The 10,218-nt window shown below is 39.3% G+C and overlaps 1 pseudogene; it reads left to right on the top strand.

The window, feature by feature from the left end:
* The first annotated feature begins 6,796 nt into the window (after window positions 1-6,796).
* LOC133753469 (large ribosomal subunit protein uL4-like) lies at window positions 6,797-8,082 on the top strand (annotated as a pseudogene).
* The last annotated feature ends 2,136 nt before the right edge of the window (window positions 8,083-10,218 follow it).

Raw genomic sequence — 10,218 nt, 5'->3', positions numbered from 1 at the left:
ATCCATAAGCTGTACACTGGAAATTTATATTCATTAAATAAAATTTAAAAAAATGTCTTTTTTGGCTCAGTGTTTAAGACAGCAAACATATAGAAATAAACAGATCAGAAAATGAATAAATGCATGATAAATTAAAAGATTAAAACCAAGAGATCCTTAATGATAAAGTTATCAATAGTGTCTGATTAGTTTCTATTTCTTCTTGTTTTCTGAAATACTAGCCTGTTCTGACTCCATTATATACAAATTTATTTAAAATAAAAATTGGTAAGATGATTGAAATATGCTTAACAACTAATTACCGGTATAGTTAAGTCTCACATGCATTCATAAAATGTACTGCAAAAATTTAGAATGTGTAAGACTGCTGTAATCTCAAAAGCTTAGAATATGCACATATAATCATTATTTTAGGTAACTGAAAAGAAAATATTGGATATAGTTCTTTTTGGCAGGTTTAATATTAGATGATTAATAATGGAAATGTGGCAGCATGAACCATCTAAATGCTCTGCGTTTTTAGGAATCTTTCAAGTAAATGATCCTTCCCTAATAAGAAGTGCCCCATAGGCCCAGCTGCAATAATTATTACTTTCATGTGCATGACAGAGATTATATGGCATTTAGCCTAAATTCAGAAAGTTTTTTTCTTTAAAAATTTAGGTAAATGCCCCCATTGACCCATTTACTGAGGTGTGGGAGGCCCTTGAAGTCAGTCAAGCATTGTAGAGATTTGTGTAAAAGACATATGTGACCACTGGGAGCCATTGGGGGATTAGTTTAGCATGGATTTTGTGAGCAATTTATTCAAGACCTTATTCTCATTCACACAAGACTGCTCAACGAGACACCTTTGATTCTCTGGAATCAAAAGGTGAATAGCATGTAAATGGCATTTAGTGCTTAGGTAGTCTGCACCCTCGAAATCCCCTATCTTCTATTATTTGATTAATATTGGGGAAAATACAGAAAAGCATGTACACGGACAGTGACTGCTTTTAAGTAGTGGATGAAACTGGGTCATTCCTGAACTAATTTAACTCATCCATTTTACAAATTATTTTTCTTCACCTTCAAACTTTTGATAGACCACAAAAAAAGATATTTCTGGTAGTTTACATTTTAGAGACACTAACATTGAAATTGAAAACCAAGGCAACTTTAATAGAAAAAAATATACTTAGAAAGGGCTTAATATTATGGCATGTATTTCTGTAATAGGCTACACTGTTGCCTGCATCCTTTTGTTAACTAATTACAGCCATGTTCCCAAGGTCAGAGTCCTAGTCCTTTCCTATCTACGTTTGAAAGAGATAAAAACAGATTCTGCCTTGAACCCATGTTCATTTACACTGTTTTCTGCTTACTTAAATCATTTTAGTATTCAGAATTTTATTTGAAAAAATTTTGTTTACCTATTCTTGCTATGAAGTGGGATTCTCAGAAGGAATCAGACCTGTTCCTCACTTTTAAAACTCTCCAAATCTAACCGGAGACAAACACCTAGAACAGTGATGCACAGTGTGATAAAATTAATATGCCAAGGACTCCAAGGGCACAAGAAATGACATCTGTATATCTGTTACCCTGAAGGCAGTATCTCCATATAAAGGACAGCAATTAAACCCCCAAACAAAGACTAATTGGTGGCTAGGAGCATGAAAGGGAGATCTTGCTGGATAGGGAGAAAGTACACGTGAAGCTACACATGTATAAAAATGATTACGGTTCAGACAATAGCTAACAGGATCACTACAGTATACATGAGAAAAAGTGGCATGAGAGAAGTCTAAAAATTAGCCATAGTCTTGTCTGTCATTCTAAGTGACAGTGAATAATTTTCAACGAAGGAATGAAATAGGCATATGCCTTTGAGAAAGATTTCTTTGTTAGCACGAAGCAGGGTAGACACATGGAGGTCGTGAGTAGCGCAAATTTGTGTTGGCAGGTGACTTAAAGTGGTTTAGAAAGCATTGATACTGTCTATAGATATATATGAGAGGACTTCAGAAAGTTCATGGAAGAATAGAATGAGTTTATTTTGGTCCAAAATTTTGTATAATATATGGAATTTGCATGTTTTGGAAAAAATATGCATGGATTTCAAAAAAGTTTTGCGCCAAAATATGATTATCTTTTCATTCTATTTTCCACAAACTCCTTGAAGTACCCTCTATATCAGCCATGTGAAATCAGGGGAGAGGATATAACTGACAATTATTTCAGATGTAGAATTCATCCTTCTAATAGTCTTTACATGAGAGACTATGTTCTAAAGAGAGAGGTTTAAAAGTTCCTTGGGATGTCAATTCTAGATTTTCAAACTGCTGGCATCTCTGTCTGTACCCATTTCACAGTTCTGTCTCACTGTCACCAAATGACAATGTATAAATATGGTTGCAGATATTAGCTATTTTTTCTTAACCTTTTTCTAGATCAATGTACAAATGATAGGCAAATAACCTGTGTTTCCCTACTTGACTCAATTATGATGTTACATATTTGAAGATGTCATATATTTACAAATGTGATGGTGAATACTCCTCCTGATATCATGGTTTTCCAAAATTTCATGCACATTCTCTTCTTAAAAACCCATCTTAAAACACATTTCTGGGACAGATTTATCACTTTTTTGGGATGCCTTTTCCCTGAATTTTTCAGTTTGTAGTGTTGGATTTACATGAAGCTTATAATTGTTGTTTTGTTTTTCACTACCCTTAAAACAACTGAATTTAGTAATTTGCTCATCATTGACATCACTTAGAGAATCTCCATGCAAAGTAATGTATAATTATCTATACTGAGCTAGGCTCTCTTTTAGCTTTTCTACTTAACTAAGTTTTAACCTTTCTTCTGTTTCTTTGGAATCCACTACTGGTCATGATATATGTCGGAAATTTTCAAATTAGAGTCTAACAATTTCCTTTAGACTCCCTTGGATTGATAGAGCAGCAAAGTCTTACTAGTACAAATTTCATGCAGTAGAAAGGACCTCTTGGATGATTATTTATGCAGATCTAGAAGTAGATTCATTTTTTGCTTGCAAGCTGGTCAGTTCCTTTCTAAGCTATCTCTTTTAATACTTTATCAAAATAGAAAATGAAAACAGAGTATGCTATGACTTAGAGTGTTTCCAGCTACAAGTTCAGTGGGCATATGGTTTGCCTTCCAAATTATAGCAGGGAACTGTTCTAACAAATGTTTCCCCACTGTATATTATGGACCTTCATTGTTTTAGCAGCCAAATCCAGTTACTTTACTGCCCACTGCCTGACTTTTAGCCTTAAGACATATATTTTATATTTTTGTTGTGGTACATCTTAAAGAGCTATTTTGTATTAAATAATGTTTTGATAGCTATCGTAGCAGAGAAATCTCCAAAATAAGTGGTTTAACATCTATCTAAGGTAAAAAACAAACAAACAAACAAACAAACTGAGGTTTTAGGGCAGCTGACTACTCTTGTACAAGTGGTGATTCAGGAATCCAAGTTCCTTATATCATGTCACTCCTTTGTCTTTAACACGTAACTTCTGCAGCCATTGTGGACAACAGCATGGGTGGTCATAGTGGGAAGTTTCCATGGAACAGACTTAGAAGTAGTACTCAATACATTCACTAGCATTCTCTTCTCCGGAAATCAAACAGAAGGTCACATTTAGGCAAGGAATGCTAAGAAATGTAGTATATCTGTGTTCTCAGGAGAAAGTAATGGGTTTGGTGAGCACATATTATTAATAGTTGTCACTTTGGGAAACTGACTTTTAAAAGATGTATTTATTTATTTATTTATTTTATTTTATGTGAAAGGCAGAACTGTCAGAGAGACAGGGAAAGACAGAAAGAGAGACATCTTCTATCATCTGGTTCACTCCTCTAATGACCAAAACAGCTAGGACTAGAGCAGGCTGAATATAGGAGCCAGGAACACCACCAAGTTCTCCCACATGGGTGCCAGGGAAATAGGTATTTGGGCCATCATCTGCTGCCCTTCTAGGCACATTAACAGGAAGCTTATTTGAAAGTGTAGCAGCCAGCACTTGAACCAGCACTACAATAAGGTATGCTGATGTCACAAGAGGTGGCTTCATCCACTATGTCATAATGCCAGCCCCAGGAAAACTTTTTATGTTTTAGAAACATCATTTTTGTTACACCATCCCCAACTGGCTCCACTTTTTGAGCTCAGTACTAAAACAAAGATATGCTTTTATTTGCTTTATCATCACCTGTGACTCTTGTTATAGGGGGCTGGAGGGAGACACCCTCTTCCTGGAGCAAGGTGAGAGGAATTTGTGGCAGCACATGTCACTGCTAATATTGCCTGAGGGAGAACCTTAAAGACCACGCTGACTTTGAGTCTGCCCTGGAGAACTAGTGGGGGGCAGGGTACCCACCCAGTTCCCAGAGGGAAACCATATTGTCTTTATCCTATCCCCCACAAGGGTGCCCAGCAATTAGAGAGGTGAAAGCAAAATCGTAATAAGGCAAGTAGAGGCTGCTGTGGCTCCAACATGTGCAACTATACGATTTTATAAGAGGGATAAATCTGTGGTTTTCCATTGATTTCGAGTATGGCCAGGCAGCTTAACAGGGGGCAAGTCACCAACTTAAGGCCTATGATGCACTCCTGTCCCCTCACTCTATCATGGACACCTGGACTCAAACTGCCAAGGAGGAGCACCAATAGACAGCCGGTTCTCGAAATGCCTTGGCTCTCTGTAGACAGAGAAGGTTCACAGGGTTGGGAGCATTCCACGCTATGACTGTGGGAATCCTGTGACTGATTGGTAGGGAGTGGGGAGTAGCTGGGTCTCTGGGCAATCACTGTGTACAGCTTCATAGGCTCAGAGTTGGCTGAATGCCTGGGGTGGGTCATTGCAGAGGGTTCCATGCTCACACTGAGGACTACAGAGATCCTTTGGGTGATTCATGCTCCTGTGTTGGTGGAATATGTAGCCACCATGGGCTCACCCTGTGCATTGATCACCTTGACAGACAGGAGGTGAGGCTGTCATCATGCAGGCTTATGTGAGCATATCCACCGCCCAAATGACAGTAGAGTTCTACCATGCTCAATGTGGAGTCACCCTGACTTTTGCCCCATCCTTGAGCACTGGCCAGAGCTCCCTCACCCCACCCAGTTTGCACCTCTGGATACCCACTGAAGGAACAGATACTTCACTAAGCCACAGAGGCATATTTCAAAGACAAAAAAGGACCGAGGAGAAAACCAACAAGTTTTTCCACAAATACCTAAAATTAAACATAGAAATACAGGAAACATGAACAAGGAAAATTCCTCCAAAAGCACACACCAACACTTCAATATTAGAATGCGAAGATTAAGAGATTGGTGAAATGTGAAGATGAAGAGATTGGTGAAATGCCTAAAATGGAATCCAAAAGAATGATTATAAGATTATTCAAAAACATAGAGAAGCAAATACATGAGTTAAAGAAATCCATACACAACCAGGAAGAAAAAAATTGCTGGGAGAGACAGAGATATTGAAGAGATGAAACTGTAAACTTAGAAAAGAAGAATTCAATAGGTCAAACAAAAATTCAGTTGAAAGACTTTTTAGCAACAGACTTGGTGAGGCAAAAGAAAGAATATCTGAGGTAGAAGAAAAATCATTGGAAATAGTTAGACCAAAAAAGAAGAAAAATTAGAGAAACTGAAAGAAGTGTTTGAGATTTATAAGATACTATGATACTACCAAACATATGCGTCTTAGGAGTTCCTGAAAAGGTGCAAAGAGAGAATGGATTAGAAAGCATGTTCAGTGAAATAATAGCAGAAAACTCACCTAATTTAGAGGAAGATAGGGACATCCAAGTATAGGAAGCACATAGAACTCCTACCAGAAACAATGAGAAATGCTCTTGACATTTACATATTACAGTTAAACTTTCAACAGGGAAACCTAAAGTAAAGGTTTTAAAATGTGCATGAAGGGGCCAGCGCTGCGGCACAGTGGGTTAAATTCCTGGCCTGAAGCACCAGCATCCCATATGGGTGCCAGTTTTTGTCCCAGCTGCTCCACTTATGATCCAGCTCTCTGCTATGGACTTGGAAAACAGTAAAAGTTTGCCCAAGCCCTTGGGCCCCTGCACCCACGTGGGAGACCAAGAAACTCCTGGCTCCTGGCTTAGGATCGGTGCAGCTCTTGCTGTTTGTGGCCATCTGGGGAGTAAAGCAGTGGGTGGAAGACCTCTCTCTCTCTATCTCTACCTCTCTCTGTAGCTCTGTATTTCAAATAAATAAAATAAATCTTTTAAAAAATAAAGTAAAATGTGCATAAAAAACCCAGATTATTTTCAGAGTATCTCCAATTAGACCCACAGCTGATTTCTCATCAGAAACCCTACAGACTAGCAGAGAATGGAGAGACATAGTCCAAGTTCTAATAGAAATAAATAAATACGCTGAACTCAGAATAATGTACCAAGCAAAGCTCATATTTATAAATGAAAGTGAAATAAAGATCTTAGAAAACAAATAGAAATTGTAAGAATTCGTCACCACATGTCCAGTCTTACAAATGATATTTAAGGATGTGCAAAAGAAACAGAGAAACATGGTCATCATGATGAGAAAATCTAAAGACAAAATCTCCTAGTAAAAGTACAAAGGAAATTCAAAGCAAATAATAAGGATATTTAAGAAAAAATGCCAGGATCAAGTCATTACTTGTCAATAATAACCTTGAATGTAAATGGCCTAAACTCTCCAATAAAAAGATACAGACTGACTGAATGGATTAAAAAAAAAAAAACAAGGAAAGGAGCATGGCTCTCACCTCTTCCCACCATGGCGTGTGCTTGTCTGCTTATATTGGTGTACTCCGAGAAGGGGGAGTTGTCCGGCAAAAATTTCACTTCGCCCACTGTGTTCAAAGCTCCCATCCAGTAGGATATCGTGAACTCTGTGCACACCAGCCTGCACAAGAACAACAGGCAGCCCTATGCTGTCAGTGAGCTAGCAGGTCACCAGACCAGTGCTGAGTCGTGGGGTACTGGCAGAGCTGTGGCTTGAATTCCCAGAGTGCGAGGTGGTGGGACACACTGATCTGGCCAGGGTGCCTTTGGGAATACATGCCAAGGAGGTCGCATGTTTACACCAACCAAAACCTGGCGCCGTTGGCACTGGAGAGTGAACACGACCCAAAGTGATATGCCATGTGCTCTGCCCTGGCTGCGTTGGCCCTGCCAGCACTGGTCATCGTATTGAGGAAGTTCCGGAACTTCCTCTGGTGGTCGAAGATAAGGTTGTAGGCTACAAGAAGACCAAGGAGGCAGTTCTGCTGCACAAGAAACTCAAGGCCTGGAATGACATAAAAAAGGTTTACGCCTCTCAGCGGATGAGGGCCGACAAGGGCAAAATGAGAAACCACCAGAGAATCCAGCGCAGGGGGCCCTGCATCATCTACAACAAGGACAATGGCATCATCAAGGCCTTCCGGAACATCCCCGGGATTACTCTGCTCAACATGACCAAGCTGAACATTCTGAAGCTTGCTCCCGGTGGGCACATGGGGCATTTCTGCATCTGGACGGAAAGTGCTTTCCGGAAGCTGGGATAACTTGTATGGCACTCGGCATAAAGCCTCATCCTTCCAGAGCAACTACAACCTTCGCATGCACAAGATGCTCAATACAGACCTCAGCAGAATCTTGAAAAGCCCAGAGATCCAGAGAGCACTCCGAGCACCACGCAAGAAGATTCATCGCTGAGTCCTGAAGAAGAACCCTCTGAAGAACCTGAGGATCATGTTGAAGCTGAACCTGTACACGAAGACCACGTGGCGCAACACCATCCTGTGGCAGGCCCAGAACCACAAGCTCCATGTGGAGAGGGCGGACGTGGCACTAGCAGCCAAATCCGGCCCGAAGTAGACCCCAGCCAAGAAGCAGCCCGTGGTGGGGAAGAAGGTGAAGAAGCCGAGGGCAGTGGGCATCAAGCAGAAGAAGCCTGTGTTGGGGAAAAAGGCTGCCGCCGCCAGGAAGCCGGCTGCAGACAAGAAGGCAGCTGACAGGAAGGCCGGCCTGGAAGACAAGAAGCCTGCTGCCTAACGTCTCAGCTCGCTTTATCCCAGACAACTTATTTTGAATAAAGGCCCTATCAGAGACAGTGCGGGGCTGGGGTGGGGGGAGGAAACAAGATCTGTCTATTTGCTGCCTACAAGAAAAACACCTCATCAATAAAATTACACACAAAATGAAGTGAAAGGATGGAAAAAGATATTCCATGCTAACAGAAAGCAAAAATGAGCAAAAATGTGGCACAATGGGTTAAAGCCCTGGCCTGAAGTGCCGGCATCCCATATGGGTGCCAGTTCTAGTCCTGGCTGCTCCACTTCTGATCCAGCTCTCTGCTATGGCCTGGGAAAGCAGTAGAAGATGGCCCAAGTCCTTGGGCCCCTGCACCCACGTGGGAGACCCAGAAGAAGCTCTTGGCTCCTGGCTTTGGATCGGCACAGCTGTGGTTGTTGTGGCCATCTGGGGAGTGAACCAGTGGATGGAAGACTTCTCTCTCTTTCTCTACCTCTCTGTAACTCTGTCTTTCAAATAAATAAAATAATTCTTTAAAAACTGAGCAAGAGTAGCCATCCTAATATCAGACAAAATAAATTTTAACACAAAAGCTGTAAGAAGAGAAAAGGACAAATGTTATGTAATAACTATGAGATCAATTCAACAGGAAGATATAAATGTATATGAACTTGACACCAGGGCACCTGGAGATTTAAAACAAATGTTAATGGATCTAAAGGGAGACATAGTCTCTAATATAATAATAATGGGGGGCATCAACACCCTACTTTCATCAATGGGCAGATCAACTAGACAAAAAAAAATCAACAAACAACAGACCTAATCAACAGTATAAACCAAATGGACCTGATATCTGCAGAGCATTTCATCCCACAGCTGCAGAATACACATTGTTCTCATCAGCGCATGGAAATGTCTCTAGGATAGACCATATGGTAGGCCATAAAGCAAATCTCCCAAATTCAAAAAAAAATTAAATCATACTATATATCTTTTTGGACCACAATGGAATGAAGCTGGAAATTAACAACTTAAAAAACTCTAGAAAATATGCAAACACATGGAGACTGAACAACATGTTTCTGAATGAAAAGTGGGCCATAGAAGAAATAAAAAATTCCTGGAAATGAATGAAGATACAACAAAACATATCAAAATGTATGGGATATAGCAAAAGCAGTGTTAAGAGGAAAGATTATAGCAAAAGAAATTAAATAAATGATCAAACAATGCATCTCAAGAACATAAAAAAACAAGAACAAACCAAACCTAAATTTAGTAGGAAGAAATAAATAAGTAATTAATATTAAAGAAGAAATAAATAATATTAAAACAAAAAATGTACAAAAATGCACAACACTGACCCAACTAACCAAAAAGAGGGAGAAGACCCAAGTTAATAAAATGTAAGATGAAAAATGAGACATTACATTAGATACCACAAGAATAAAAAGAATCATCATGAATTACTATAGTTATGAGCCAACAAATTGGAAAATGTAGAAGAGGTAGACAATTTTCTGGACATATACGATCTACCAAAATTGAGTCATGAAGACATAAAAAAATCTAAAAAGACCAACAATTAAGACAGATATTGAATCAGTAATAAAGACCCTCCCAACAAAGAAAAGTCCAGGACTGGATGGTTTCACTCCTGAATTCTATCAGACTTAAAAAAAAAACTCATTCCAATACTTCTAGAACTATTCAAAACACCCAAAAGGGAGGGAATTCTCTCAAATTCCTTCTATGATGTCATCATCACCTTGATTCCCAAACCAGAAAAAAGATACAAAAATGAAAGAGAGCTATGGATGACTATCCCTGATGAACATAGATGCAAAAATTCTCACCAGAATACTAGCTAATCAAATCCAACAACACATCAGAAAGATCATTCAGCTGGACCAAGTGAGATTTATCCCTGATATGCAGAGATGGTTCAACATATGAAAATCAATACATCACGTTAACATACTGAAAAATAAAAACCACATGAGTATCTCAACAGATCCAGAAAAAGCATTTGATAAAATACAACATCCTTTCATGATGAAAACCTTAAGCAAACTGGGTATAGAATAAACATTTTTTGACACAATCAAGGCAATATATGACAAATCCACAGCCAGCATCATATTGAATTGAGAA

Source organism: Lepus europaeus, chromosome X (assembly GCF_033115175.1).
Source record: "Lepus europaeus isolate LE1 chromosome X, mLepTim1.pri, whole genome shotgun sequence".
In the NCBI taxonomy this organism is placed as follows: domain Eukaryota; kingdom Metazoa; phylum Chordata; class Mammalia; order Lagomorpha; family Leporidae; genus Lepus; species Lepus europaeus.
The sequence above is the reverse complement of the archived record's forward strand: the minus strand, read 5'-3'. Positions and strand labels throughout refer to the sequence as shown.